Source organism: Choloepus didactylus, chromosome 7 (assembly GCF_015220235.1).
Source record: "Choloepus didactylus isolate mChoDid1 chromosome 7, mChoDid1.pri, whole genome shotgun sequence".
Taxonomy (NCBI): Eukaryota; Metazoa; Chordata; class Mammalia; order Pilosa; family Megalonychidae; genus Choloepus; species Choloepus didactylus.
In genome coordinates, this window is record NC_051313.1 from 154894419 (window position 1) to 154910494 (window position 16076).

The following is a 16076-nucleotide window of genomic DNA, read 5'->3' on the forward strand; positions in this document are numbered from 1 at the left end:
TTAAAAATGTCTCTACAGGGTTTAGATGATCCATATAATAGTCCAGGTGTTTCCAATCTTTATTAAGTAAATCAATTCCTTTGTTCATAAGAAAACCTATGCAAACGTCCAATATGTAAGAGACTGATGGGAAGCTGCTCTGGTGGAAGAGAGGCTTGTGGGGTAGGGGGGCTTGAGGAGAGCAGATGGAGCCCAGGAAAAGCCTTTGGAAATCCTAGGACTTCACAGAACCCAGTTTCAAAGCCATAGCTTTCATCTATTACAGAAGAAAGATAACCAATAAAAATGAATGCAGGAAAGATATGTTGTGTATTTTACACTTTCCATATTAGGTGTTGTGTTGCTTTTTCTTTTAATTAAGTCTTTGAAAGCCTCCTGACTTAGGACATGTTGATTAAAAAGCTAAAATAAAATAGGCAAACCATCACGGGCAGGAAGAATCCTTAAAAGCACAAACCAGAATTCTTCTCACTTTATTTCCTCTTCTACTCACCTTCCAAAGAGGGAAAAAAATCTTCTCTGAATGAGATCAACTTGGATTAAATTGGAAAATACTGAAGTCATTTTGAAATTATATTGTTCACAAAGCCTTATAAATAAAACTTTTACAAGAACTGACCAGAAATCTGAAAAAAAGAAAAATGAGAGAGCAGGACTATTCTATGATTTGCAGTTTAACTCACTCTGAATATGATGTCTTTATTGATTATAAGAGGTTATAAAGAAGCCAGAGAAAAATGGCTGTATAGACTTAAAATGTGTTCAAATGTCAAATGTTTTCTTGCTTTAAAATTTTAAAATCTTTATCATATAGAAAAATCAATAAAGTATGAGAATTCTGTCAAGAAATTCAATTTGGAGAATACATACTTACAGTCATGTTTACTTTATTTTATAGTAAATACATAAAATAATAAGTTGGCAGACTTCAACCTAGAATTTGGTTTAAACATTTGCATTTTATTAACTGAAATAGTTCATTATTAGCTTGTTTGATTTTTTTTATCAAGTCATGGAAGTATTAGCAAGAAATGCACTAACATCATCTGCAATGCCAAAGATTTTAGAAGTAAATATTGAGTACAACAGTTCCAAATAACCAAAACATCCCTGGATAACCTACAAAAAAAAAAAAAAAATGAAAAAAAACAAAAATAACTTGACATTTCCTATAACCATTCCATAGACATAGCCTAGAAAGAAAAAAATAAACGCTTTAAAGAAAAAACTTTTATAACCAGAGAAAATGTAAAAATGCAACTTAAATTAATACAAAGAGTACTGCTCCAAAATTGAGGCAGTAACTAAAAATAAAAATATACACATCTGATATTAATGTCAAATTAACAGATTTTATAGGAGATTTATACAGCCATTGTAGCTAAATTCCCCTTTCACTGATAGTTTCTTACCCACGTATGCACAGCCCCCAAAACATGGATAAAAATAAACAAACCTGAATTCTTTAACTATCTACCCAATATTAATCTTCCCTGGCTTCATGCAAAGGGCAATTTGGCACATTAAAATTGAGCCTTAATATGTTAGAAAGCTGTTCAACCCACTGCATTACATAGATCATTTCTTTAAAAGTAAAGCATAAAATCACTAGTATATTTTAAAGAAAAACTTATGCATGTGGCATCACCATGTGATAATTTCCATGTTCACTGATTTTGAGAAATAGCTGTATTATATCGAAAGTAGATTAGGTTAGTTAGTGATTTTTGAAATGTTGAAAACAGAATCACCATACATACATTTCTATGACTAATTAAACACATCTGATTTACCTAAGAACCAGGAATTATATAATTTCAGAGTTTTAGCCATCATCTAGGCATAAGATTTACCTTAGGCTAATAATTATTAACTCTTACAATAAAACTACAGGAGATTTTAATAGAGCAACAAAATGTTTCTCTGTCAAATCTTAAGTCCTTCCAGGTACATATACCCCCAAAGTATATTAACTAGATGGATCAAAAGCTACTTCAAACTTGTCAAAAATATGTTAAGTGATCAAAAGATAAATACTTGAATCCAAATTAAATATTTTCAGATGTTTCTGAACATCTGAGAACACAAGATGATAGGAATCAGGTTTCAAAGTGGTAACTATAAATAAATATGCGCAAATGTGTCCTTATACTTAAATATGCATAAACATTGTATATTCTGAAACCATTGGCATCCTTTATTTTTATACACCAAAATAAATGAAATATACATAAACATTCTTAATTCATATTTAAGACACACCTAGGTGGCAAGCTAGAGTCTAGGAGTAGCAGTGACCAGACACACTATGAATGCTCAATTGAACTGAAGACAAATTTCCTACAAAATATACATAGAGATTTTATTCATATGAAACATTCAGTTAAATGGCTTCCCCATATACAGCTACTAAAAGCCACATACCTTCTCCTGGGGTAACAGCAGTGCTTCCCCATGCAGACATATAAAATACAGACCAAGTACACTGTCATATTTCCCAGTTGAGGACAGAGTTCACTGATTTAAAGAACTGTACTTATTAACTGCAAAGCACATAATTCAGCTAATTATTATTATTTTCTGGTTGAAAACATAGTATCACCATATGCTGTTAATTTCTGTGACTAAATGTATCGAAGTCACACAATCAAAAGAGGGCAGTGATATTTCTGTCAAAGATGTGTAACTTGAATTTGATCAGGTAAAAGTGTCAAACACAAGCTGAGCGACATCTACAAAATAAATGGCTTGTGATCTTCAAAAATGCCAAGGTTTTGAAAGTCAAGGAAAGACTAAGTTCTTCTAGATTAAAGGAGACAAAAGAATTACGAAAAGCAACAAAATCTGATTCTGAACTGGTTCCTTTTGCTATAAAGGGCATTTTTGAGCTAATAAGTGAAATCTGAAGTTTTGAGGACTAGATGGTAGTATTATATTGATGTTAATTTCCTGATTTTGATGGTTGTATTGCAGTTATTGTAGGAGAATATCCTTGTTTATAGGAAATATAAACTATTTAGGAGTGAGGAGACAACAGGTAAGCAACTTACTCTAAAATGCTTCAGGGAAAAAAAACCCTTTGTACTATACTTGCAAATTTGTTACAAATGTAAGATACTTTTTCAAAAGAAAAAAAAGAAAAATAAAAAAAATTACAAACCTAGGAATTAAAGGGAATCTTCTTTAACAAAGACGTGCAAAAAATATCCATAGCAATACTAGAAGGATTCCCTTTAAAACTGCAATGCTCATTTTCACTATTTATAAACAATCCTTTCTAGAGGTACTAGCCAAGACATTAAGTTGATCAGAGATTACCATTATTCAGAGATTAAATTAATATCTAAAAACCCCAGAGAACCTACAGATAAATTTTTAGAATAAGCAAGCTTGTTATTTTATTATTTTATTATTATTTAATTTAATTTTTTTGAAATTAGACAAGTATACAAACAGAAGTTTCATAAAGTTTAGAATATTAACATTAGTAATATCTTTTCATGAAGATACGGTAAAGAAAGTGAACACCAAGTCAAACTGGGATAAGATATTTATGATATTAACTGACAAAGTATCAGTATCTAGACTATATGAAGAATTACAACTCATTTATTTTATTTTATTTTATTTTTATTTTGAAAAAAATTCAGTTACATGAATAGTTGCAAAAACAATACTAGCCCCATACACAGAATTCCATCATACCCTGACCCCCCTCCCCCGATAGCTCAATCCACCAACTTTAACATACTGTCACATAGCTATTTCTTTCCCTCCCTATCTATCATTCATCATCTATTGCTGTGTCTTCTGAACATATGAGAGTTAGCTGCTCACATCCTTGAACATACACTATAATTCACGTATGTACTTCCCATGAACAAGAACATTCTTTTATGTAATTCCATTAAGCACAGCTAAGAAGTATAAGAGATTGAACAATGATACAAAGCTTACATTCTATATTTTCTTTTCCTTATGTCTCAACTGTGTCCCTTTGAGCCACCTGTCCTCCACCCTCCAATCCCATCCAAGTTCATCCTTAGCATTCAATTGTCGACTAGTTAGACTGTCTTTTTTTTTTTTTTCTTTTTTCAGTTGTGGAAACATATATACAGCCTAAATATTCCCATTCCACCCCCTCCCTAGCCTTCCATTAGTGGGATTAATCACATTTAGAATGATGTACAACTCATTTTTGAAAAAGACAAGTCAGATGAAAAATAGGAAAAAGACATGAAAAATCTGTCACAAAAAAGGAAACATGAACAGCCCATGAACATTCCAAAATGTGCACAGATTTATAGAGAACAAGAGAAATGCAAATTAAGGTCACCAGATACCATTTGAAAAAATGAAAAAGGATATATAATAGAATGAAGTATTATACATTGCTGTTTGAAGTGGTTCTATCATTTTGTAAAAACAATTTGGTATTAAATTACGATGCTGAACAATGCAGAATTCATTACCCAGCAGGGAAAAACTCCAGAAAAACCGTTAATGTATAAGCCCAAAAGAGATGTGCAAGAATCATCTGTTCCTTCTGAGTCCTTCTTCCTTTGTTATTTCTCCCTCTACTCTGGCGTCTCTGAACCCTGGGATTTTCAGTGACATGACAAGTGAGACACTGCTAGCACCTGGCTCTGCTGACCTTTGAGGCCAGAATTTGGCTGGGCCATTCTGCTGGGGGACCCCAAACTACCAGTCTTTTATTTTGAACTGGGAACTGCTGCATAGAGGAGACCTCCTTTCCAAGGAGCCTCAGAACAGGGCTCTGCACCACCCCTCCACCCCCACCCCCCGTCGCTGGACTTCTGAGCTCCTCTCCTGGAGCTCATTTCCTATTCACTGCGGGAGCAGGAGTCCATGCCTTCCAGCCAGCTCTGGTAGGAAGAGAGATCTGGGGTCAACTCCTTTTCCACCCGCATTCTCATGCACGATGCCTCAGGCACTGGCCTCCACGCTGGTCTTCTAAGGCAGCGACGACTGTCTGCTTGGCTCCAGCTCCACAAGATTCCCATCTTTTTGCCCTCATGGGTTTTTGCCTTTATAAAAAACCTTTCCTATCATATTAGAAGGGTCTCAGGAGGAAGAGGAGGTAAATCTGCCATATTTAACAAAAGACTGCCTATATTGAATTCTAAGCTTTGCCAGGGTTGAGAACAGACTTGCTAAACTGGGGAAGCCATTTTGTTGCGGTTTACCAGGCCAACAATCTTGGATGCCTGAGCTTACAGATTTGGTATCTCCCGGGTCGGAAAACTGAATTCCATTCTTGGGACTGGGTCACCACATGGCAAACACCCAGAACAGATTTTCCAAAACCACATATGACCACGCTGAACCATTTAAAAATAGTTCAAGGACTAAACAGACTCCGCCTGCAGTGTCCCTCAAGACGGACTGGTTTCACACCCCCTACAATTAGGTTGAAGTTCTACCTAATGTGTTTCATCAAATCTACGGTGCCATCAGTTCTAAAATGCACTACTATTTCCTTTTCCTGAGTCACTAGAAAAGAGAAAATGCTGCCAGTTCAACAAAAACACATAACTGATTGTGGGACTCAGACTGATTTCTTAGAGACGTTAACATGCAAAGATATGCATATTAAAACCGATGAAATATGGCGGTTCTTTCGTCATTTTTCTAACCTTGATAATTTAGAGAAATGAGTTTCTGCGGCTGAATAGGCTCCTTCAGCCCCAGAATAGGTGGGCCGTTCTCCATTCCTTCTCAATGGTGAGAGCAAGCAACGGCACCAGAAGCGGGTTCCTTCCTCCTCTGACGTAGCTGAACGAAAATCTTACTATCGCGAGAGTTCGGTACTACCGGGAGCTTCTGCCGGTGTCTGGATGGCGTTGAGACTGCAGAGGGAGTAGCGGCTTGGGGTGCGAAAGGCGGCCGCGGTGGACGCAAGATGGCGAAGGCGACCCCAAGCTCCCAAACGTGAGTCTGCCGCTCCCCGCGGGCCTCCTCTCAGCTGACGGGAGCGGGTCACTGGCGCGACCGGCGGCGCAGACAGTCCCCCGGAGGCGCGGCGGCCGCTAAGCGGTCCGGCGTTAGCTCTGTGGCCCTTTGTCGCGGGGGCAGGAGCGGGTGGGGGTCGGGAATGCTCTTGCAGCACCCGCCGGCGGATCCCAGGTAAAGTTTTTGACTGCATTATTTTATTTTCAATCAGTAGCGATGTTGCCTTTCTTAATAATGCGTTAAGATTTCAAAGAAATAGTATGTATTAAGAAAATTGTAAGCAATCTCTCACATATTCCAGGTGATTGAAGGTACTTGTATTGTTCCATTGGATTGCTTGTTCAATTCTTCCTTATCGTTCTTACCGATTTACATACATTTTTCTAATTTGGTAAACATTTCCCAAAGGGGAGTTAACCTTTATTTTGAAAGCATGGGAAGATTATTAGGTCATAATAAATCTTACTTGAAACCTTAATGTACATTGATAAATGGATAAGTAGAAAATATTCAGTATAATTCTTTAAATGAAAAATGCTTAGCGTAGTCTTCAATAGCCAATAGAGAAAAAGAAAGAAAACTGTTTATTAAGATCACTCAAGCAGCCTTGAGTTATTCTGAGCATAAAAAGCCCTTGTTAAAATAACTTGCTGTTGCTCTAATCTCAACAACAAAAAAAACTTATTCTCTGTTCCCAGGAATTTTCCCAGCATTGCCTGCAGTAGGATATGAGGGATGTAACCATATGATCTCATAATCAGTACCTTCTTGAAAAACAAGCCTGAATGAGGGGAGGACTTCAAGATAACAGCTTTCTCTGTTGCATTTTTTTTTTTTCCCCTTCTGTTTTCTTCTGGATTCTGGCCATTTCTTTGTCTGTTTTTTTGGGGGGGTTATAAAAGCCCAAACCACTCTCTGAACTGGCCTTGGAAAGTTTTCTTCCTCCAGTTCCTTGTTAATGCATCCTCAATAAACTTACTTCTCACCAAAGTAGAGACTTGTTTCTCTGTTTGATGGGGATCAGGTGGGCCTGACTATTTAGAACTGTGTTTTCTGATGGTATCAACATCAGACAAAATTCTGTGAACTTTGAATGTACTAGCTCATTATTTCTCACAAAATATTACATAGGAGGTAGTCATAATTATTGTTGACGATGATATGAGAAATCTTAGGCAAAGAGAGGATAAACAACATGACAGTCTGCAAAAAAATTCTGCAAAAAAGAGACTCAGGGAGTCTCAGAGGATCGGTGGTTATAAGCTTAAGTAATAAGTAGGTCACCTTACTGTTCCCGCTTCACATCTGGGACTTGCATTTCATTTACCTCAGCTAATTCCCATTTTGGAAGATACTAGCATCCTGGTTCTATGAGACATGGTCCTCATCATTTATTTGTTTGAGATCAGGTATGATGTTGCTGGGAATGGGGCCATCCAGGGCAGCTGCACCATTCTGTGTTCCCAACAACAGTGAATAAGTGTGTCTGTTTGTCAATATCCTTGCTGGCACTTGTAGTTTTTATTTATTTATTTATTTATTTTTGACAAGACCATTATAGTAGGTGTGAAATGTTATTTCATTGTGGTTTTAATTTCCATTTTCCTGACAGCTAATGAAGTTCAGCATCTTTTTCTATGCTTTTTAGCTATTTGTAGTTCCTTCTTAGAAAAGTGAATAATCAAGCCATTTTATAATTGGGTTGATTGTCCTTTTGTTGTTGAGTTGTAGGTTTTCTTTGCATATTCTGGATTTAAACTTTTATCAGATACGTGGTTTCTGAATGTTTTCTCCCATTGAGTAAACTTTTTACTTTCTTTTTTTTTAAATTTTTATTTATTTTTGTTTTTTTAAGAAATGCAATTTTTGAAACATTTCTATTTTATTAAGGGTTATTTTAAGTCATTAATATATATTTAATATTGTCAGATGCCTTTTATTTTTCCATGGAGAGGATAACTTTTCTCCTCTGAACTATTAAAATGGTTAATTATATTAAAATAGTTCCTATATAATCACCCTTATGTTGCTGGTCATGTTATATTATTCTTTTGATGTCCTTACAAATTCTGTCTTCTAATATTTAAGATTTTTTTGTGTCAATATTTATAAATGAGATTGGAATTTATTTTGTTTTTCATGTGTGTTATCTTGGTCAGGTTTCAGTATTGATATTAAGCTGATGTCACCTGCCCTGGAAAAGTTTGCATACAGATGGAATTATTTATTCCTTGAATGTTTGAAACATTCACCTGTGTCCATAATTTAGGGGTAAGTGTAGGGAACCAGAGGGAATTGTTCCTTGGGTAACACTCTCATATTTTTCCATGGATACTATTTAAAGATTTTTATTTCTTCTGCAGTAAGTTTAGGTAATTGATATTTTCCTGGAAGATCATTAGTTTCATCTCACTTTACAAACGTATCTGTACAGACTTTGTCAAATGCTCACTTATGATTCTTTTAATTTTCTCTTTATTTAAGAATATCTTCCCTTTGAATTTTTTTAACAATTTTTATTGTGAAATATACATCCAGAAAAATGATAACTTTCAAAGTATGATTTAACAGGCAGTTACAGAACAAATTTCAAAGAATGTTATGGATCACAGTTCCACAACTCCAGCCATTTCCATTATTGTAAAATATAACATACAGACAGATGTCATCTTTTGATGTACAGTTCAACAAGCAGTCATATAGACAATCTAAAAAATTGTTATGGGTTACAGTTTGTTGTGCGAGGTAAATAGTGGGAGGAGGGAAGAGACAAACTAATATAGTGTAACTTTACAGAAGAGATTTATTGAACTACAAGACTACAAACATTTATTATGACTAATACAATAGTTGAAAGTAAAGCAGTCTGTCCAGCAGACAAAGGAAAGGAAAAGAAAAACTCATTAAATCAGGGTTACAAACATTTATCATTAATGACACGATAGTTGAAAGTGAAGTGGTTTGCCCAGCAGACAAAGCAGTCTGTCCAGGAGATAAAGGAAAGAAAAAGAAAAACTCACCAAGCTTGGGAAAGCCCCCACATCTGATTCTACTGGCTGGGGAAGTCCCAGTTCTTCAACCTATCAGAGTCCCAGCTGGTATATGGTCCCAGGCAAAGTGACATCTCCTGGGTGAGACCTCCAGCTTTTCCTGGGACTCGGGCCTGTATTTATGGCAATTTGTCCAGGAGTAAAAGTGCTTTGTTGCACGTCTCAAGGAAGGGCTAATTCCTTGGGACGATCACAAAGACTTCCTTATCTTCATTTCACCAGCACGTCTGCAGAAGGGGAGCCTACCCCTTGGTGGAGACACAGGTGATCTATTAACTATTATCAAAACTCCCGGGTAAACTCTGTTAGGCTCCAGTGACTTCCTTTGTTATACATATCTTTGGTTCTCATTCCCTTTCAGAGAGGCCGGCACCTGCTGTCGTGCAGGGCAGCTGTCTGCTTATGGTTCATGTTGGTTTTAGCCATACATTTACACCTTCCTACAATCTCTTAACACACAGTTCTACAGTTTCAGTTCTTTCCTTATTATGCAATACAGTGTATATACAGAAAGGTGAAGACCTTCAGGGCACAATTCAACAAGCAGCTATAAAGCACATCCCAAAGGATGCTATAGGCCACAGTTCCAACATGTCATTTACCTCCCTCCAGCTATTCGAACAACCCAGCATCCAAAAAATATATGTATAAGTATATAAAATTTAAGTGTTCGTAGACCTTTGCTAAATGTTATCTTGTTTATTGTTACCCCATCCTCTAACTTAATCTCTTTCTCCATCTTCAGGGGTATCTAGGCAATGAGCACCCTAACTTGTTCATATTGAAGGGGGTGTCAATAGTATGGGGAAAGGGGATGCATCTGATACTTAATCATAAAAAGGCTGTTGCCTCTGTTAGGATTTGTCTGGTATAGGAATACTTTAACTTTCTGAAAGATAAATTTAGTGAGTGCATCTTTTATAGAATCTTAGGTAGGGTCCTAGGTATTTGGGGATTACTTTTGGTAAGGGCATGGCATACTGTAGTCATTTGGGATGTCTGGTTAGAGCTTGCATAAGAGAAATCCAGGATAGCCTCTCAGCTGTATTTGGGATCTTTCAGCCACTGTGACCTCAGCTTGTTACATTTCTTTTTTCCCCTTTTTGTCAAGTAGGCATTTGCAATCCCTTGCTGTCAGGGCCAGGATAATTCCTGGAAATCATGTCCCATGTAGCCAGGGAGATTCATTCCCCTGGGAGTCATGTCCCTCATTGTGGGGAGCATAATGAATTCATTTGCTGAATTGGGCTAAGAGAGAGAAAGACAACATCTGAGCAACAAAAGAGGTTCCCTGGAGGTGCCTCTTAGGCATAATTGTAGGAGGGCTCAACTTGCTGGTTACAACCCTGAATTTCACCAGAGCAAGCCTCAAGTTGAAGGCTTAATTTATTAAGTAGTGGGTTCCTAACTTCACTTAAAATATCTTCTATCCAAAGGTAAATGTTTAGTTTCTTACATTATCTTCACTTAATTGTATAATCATCATTACTCTCAACTTTAAACAATTATCAACATAGTACATCCCCGAGCTCTTATCAGGTGCTAGTTATTCATCCCTAGTATTAATGTAGAGTTGATAAGATATTCCTATTAAATATAGTCATTGATATGTAATGGTTAGTTTTTCCATACCTCTCTGTTGTTAACCCTCTCCACCAGTATCATACCTTATAAGTATATCATGCTAACACTTAACTTAGGTTTGTGGTGCTACTCTGTGGGTTACATGCCCTTAAACAACCATTTATGAACATATTTGCCTTCAATGTATCACTGATACTTATAATCCCATTAATGAACCATAGTCATACCTGACCATTCTGATACAATTAAGATCACCCTTATTATCATTCCCCCTTCAATAGCTTCTGTCTCTAGGTCCCTTATATTCTACACTGTAAGATACTTATTTTACATTTTTCACAGGGTTCACATTAGTTGTAACATACAATATCTCTCCTTTTGTATCTGGCTTATTTCTCTCAGCATTATGTCCTCAGAGTTGATCCATGTTTTCATATGTTTCATGACCTCATTCCTTCTTACTGCTGCTTAGTATTCCATTGTGTGTATATATCACATTTTGTTTATCCACTCTTCTGTTGAAGGACATTTGGATTGTTTCCATCTCTTGGCAATTGTGAACAATGGCACCATGAAAATTGCTTTCAGATTTTTGTGTCACTGCTTTCAGATCTTCTGGGTATGGGCCATGAAGTGAAATTGCTGGATCATAGGGTAACTTGGTATCTAGTTTTATGAGGAACTGCCAAATTGTCTTCCATAGTGGTTGTACCATTATACGGTCTCATCAACAATGAATAAGAGTTCCAATTTCTCCACATCCTCTCCATCATTTATAGTTTCCTGTTTTCTGTTTTTTTTTTTTTAAATGGCAGCCATTCTTATTGGTGTGAGATAATATCTCAATGTGGTCTTGATTTACATCTCCCTAATAGCTAGTGAAGATAAACAATTTTTCATACTTTTTTTAGCCATTTGTATTTCCTCCTCAGAGAAATGTCTTTTCATATCTTTTCCCCATTTTATAATTGGGCTGTTTGTACTATTGTCATTGAGTTGTACAATTTCTTTATATATGCAAGATATCAGTTTCTTATCAGATACATGGTTTCCAAGTATTTTCTCCCATTCAGTTGGCTGCTTTTCTATGTTTTCGACAAATTCCTTTGAGGTTGGAAGGTTTTAATTTTGAGAAATTCCCATTTATCTACTTTTTTCTTTAGTTGCTTGTGTTTTGGGTATAAGGTCTAAGAAGTGACCTCCTAATACTAGGTCTTGATGATGTTTCCCTACAGTATCTTTTAGGAGTATTTATGGTACTGTCTCGTATATTCTTTGATGCACTATGAGTTAATTTCTGTATAATGTGTGATATGGGTCCTCTTTCATTCTTTTGGATGTGGATATCCAGTTCTCCCAGCCCCATTTGTTGAAGAGACTGTTCTGTCCCAGTTCAGTGGATTTGGGGGTTATCAAATATCAGTCGACTGTAGATCTGGGTGTCTATTTCTGAATTCTCAATTTGATTCCATTGATCAACATGTCTATTTTTGTGCCAATACCATACTATTTGGGCTATTGTGGTTTCACAGTAGGCTTCAAAGTCAGTAAGAGTAAGTCCTCCCACTACATTTTTCTTTTTTAGAATGTTTTTAGCAATTTCAGGCATCTTTCCCGTCCAAATAGATTTGATAACTAGGTTTTCCAAGTCTGCAAATATGTTGTTGGAATTTTGATTGGAATTGTATTGAATCTGTAGATCAGTTTGGGTAGGATTGACATCTTAATGACATTTAGCCTTCCTATCCATGATCTCAAAATATCTTTCCACCTCTTTAGGACCCTCCCCCCCTTTCTTTTAGTAAAGTTATGTAATTTTCTGTGTAGATGTCTTTAACATCCTTGATTAAGTTTATTCATAGGTACTTGATTTCTTTTAGTTGCTGTTGAGAATGGAATCTTTTCCCGAGCGTCTCTTCAGTTAGGTCATTTCTAGTGTATAGGAACATACTGACTTATGTGCATTAATCTTGTTTTCCGTCACTTTGCCAGATTTGTTTATTAGGTCAAGTAGCCATGTCATTGATTTCTCAGGGCTTTCCAAATATAATATATCTTCTGTCGATAATGACAGTTTTAGTTCTTCCTTTCCAGTTTGGGTGCCTTCTATTTCTTTGCCGTGCCAGATTGCTCTGTCTAGAATTTCTAGCAGAATGTTAAATACTAGTGGTGACAGTGGGCATCCTTGTCTCGTTCCTGATCTTAAAGGGAAGGCTTTCAGTCTCTCATCATTTAGTACTATGCTGGCTATGGGTTTTTCATATATGCCCTTTATCATACTGAGGAAGTTTCCTTCAATTCCTACCTTTTGAAGTGCTTTTATCAAAACAGGATACTGAATTTTGTTAAATGTTTTTTCAGCATCTATTGAAATCATTTTATTTTTCCTTATTGATTTGTTAATATATTGTATTATATTGATTGATTTTCTTATATTGAACCACCCTTGCATGCCTGGTCATGGTGTATGATTTTTTTAATGTGTCTTTGAATTCAATTTGCAAGTATTTTGTTGAGAATTTTTGCATCTATATTCATTAGGGAGATTGGCCTGTTGTTTTCCTTTCTTGTAGCATCTTTATCTGGTTTTGGTATTAGAGTAATGTTGGCTTCATAAAATAAGTTAGGGAGTGTTTCATTTTCCTCAATTTTTTGAAAGATTTAAGTAAGCTTGGTGTCAGTTCTTTTTGGAAAGTTTGGTAGAATTCCCCTGTGAAGCCATCTGGCCCTGGGCATTTATTTGTGGGAAGCTTTTTGGTGACTGATTGGGTCTCTTTGCTTGTGATTGGTTTGTTGAGGTCTTCTGTTTCATCTCTGGTCAGTCTAGATTGTTCATGTGTATCCATTTCCTCTAAATTATCTAGTTAGCATACAATTGTTCATAGTATCCTCTTATGATTTTTTAAGAATTTCTTCAGGATCCACAGTAATGTCCCCCCTCTCATTTATTATTATTTTTTTATTTGGGTCTTCTCTCTTTTTCAGTTTTCAGCCTAGCTAAGGATTTGTCAGTCTTGATCTTCTCAAAGAACCAACTTTTGGTTTTATTTTTTCTATATATATTTTTTTCTCCCTGTGATTTATTTCTGCTTTAATCTCGTTATCTTCTTCTGTGTGCTTTAGGATTAGTTTGCTGATCATTTTCTAGCTTCTTCAGCTGTTCCATTTGTTCTTTGATTTTAGCTCTTTCTTCCTTTTTAATGTATGCATTTAGAGCTATAAATTTCCCCCTCAATACTGCCTTTGCTGCATCCCATAAGTTTTGATATGTTGTGTTCTCATTTTCATTCATCTCTAGATATTCTACTGAAATGTCTTCTTTGACTCACTGATTGTTTAGTAGTGTGTTGTTTAACCTCCAGATATTTGTGAAGATTCTAGATCTTTGTTGGTTATTGTTTTCTTGTTGCATTCCATTGTCATCAGAAAATGTGCTTCTTGAATAATTGCAATCTTTAAATTTATTGAGGCTTGTTTTATGCTCCAGCATTTGACTTATCCTGGAGAAGGTTCCATGAGCACTAGAGAAGAATGTATATCCTGGTGCTTTGGAATGTAAATGCTCTGAATATGTCTGTTAAGTCTAATTCATTTATCACATTGTGTAGGTTCTCATTGGTTCCCTGTCTGGTTGATCTATCTGAAGGAGAGAGTGATGTATTGAAGTCTCCCACAATTACTGTGGAAACATCTGGAAGTTTCCATATATTTCTATCATTTGAATTGTTTTTATCAAGTGTTTTTATCGAGAAGATTGCTGAATCTTGTCAAATGCCTTTTCTGCATCAATTTAGGTGATTATGTGTTTTTTCCCCTTTGATTTTTTGATTTTCTTATGTTGAACCACTCTTGCATACCTGATATAAAACCCACTTGGTTGTGGTATATAATTTTTAAAATATTTTGTTGGATTCAATTTGCAACAATTGAATATTAATGATAGACAGTAGTTAATAGTACTACTTTAATCTTTCATCAATTGCAACAAATGTAACTACTGTCAAAAATACTAGAATTACAAAAAGTGGTATCATCAGTTTTGACAGATTTTCCACACCAGTGCAAATGTTAGTGATGGGGAGGTATACGGGAATCCTGAATTTTATGCATGATTGTTCTGTAAACCTAAAACTTCTCTAATAATTTACATATAATATCTTTTTCCTCTTGTAAATATATTGGTCTTAAAGTCCATAGTATCTGAATTTCATATAATCACTGAGCTCTCCTTTGGTTCCTGTTTTCTGGGATAATCATTTTCTATTTTTTTTACTTTCAACCTATTAGTGTTTTTGTCTCTACAGTTAAGTCTCTTTTAGACAGGATAGAGATGGATCATGTTCTCTTTTTTTATCACTTCTGCCAACCTCTGTTTTTTATTCGGAGAGTTACCCCTTTTACATTTAAAATAATTACTAAGAGAGGACTTCTGTCATTTTGTTATTTGGTTTCTACATGTCATATATTGTTCATCCTCTTTCTCCATTTTTCCTTCCTTTGTGTTTAATTCACTTTACCTTAATGTTCCCTTTTTATTTTCTTCTCATTTCCTGTTTCTTTTATTTTTTTCCCTATTTTCTTAGTTGTTACCCTGTGGATTATAAGTGTTATCTTAAACACTTAAAAGAAATAAGGTTGAATTAAAATCAACTTAGCTTTAGTAGTATACAGATATCCTGCTTTTATACATCTCCTCCACTCTCCTTTTGTTATTGCCACAGATTATGTCTTCACACTTAATGTTCTTTTAACATGGATTTATAAATATAGTTTTATGCATTTGTGCTTTAAATCAATAGGAATAAAAGTGAACTTACATATGAAAAAATAACAATACTGACATTTATCATATCTATGTATTTACCATTACCACCACTCTGTATTTATTCATATACATTGAGTTACTGTCTGTTGTCCTTTCTTGTCAACATGTAGGGCAGGACTACTAGCAACATTCTTGTAGGGCAGGACTACTGGCAACATACTCCTATTTTGTTTAACAATGAATGTCTTAATTTCTTCTGTATTTCATAGGAATTTTTGCCAGATATAGTAATCTTGATTGAGTTGTTTTTTTTTTTTTGGCTGTCATCATTTTGTATGTGAGCCCACTTTGTATGTTGTTGTTGTGAAATCAACAGTTAAATAAAATAATCAAAGATCTGTGTATCTTATGAGTTACTTCTCTATTGTTTACTTCAAAATTGTCTGTGTCTTTTGAGAGTTCGATTATAATGTGTCTTAATGTCGATCTCTTTAAGTTAATCTTGCTGGAATTTCATTGAATTTCTTCAATGTTTAGATACATATCTTTCATTATATTTGGGAAGTTTTGTCCATTATTTCTTCACATAGTCTCTATCTCTTTCTCTCTTTCCTGTTTTTCTGGGACATCTTTATTTAAATTTGGTTAAGTTTAATGCTTTTCATTTAGGCCCCTTAGTGTCTGTTTCCTTTTCTTCATTCTTT

The 16076-nt window shown here is 35.4% G+C and overlaps 1 protein-coding gene across 2 annotated transcripts in view; it reads left to right on the top strand.

Moving 5' to 3' along the window:
• The first annotated feature begins 5841 nt into the window (after positions 1-5841).
• Positions 5842-16076, top strand: part of LOC119539557 (zinc finger protein OZF-like) — a 93775-nt gene continuing 83540 nt past the window's right edge. The window contains exon 1 of one of the 2 annotated variants that reach the window (XM_037843253.1): positions 5842-5952. The gene's annotated coding sequence lies outside the window, so the exon portion shown is untranslated. Of the gene's footprint in view, positions 5953-8086; positions 8245-16076 lie in introns of those variants that run through there. The other variant, XM_037843254.1, reaches the window with a different exon arrangement.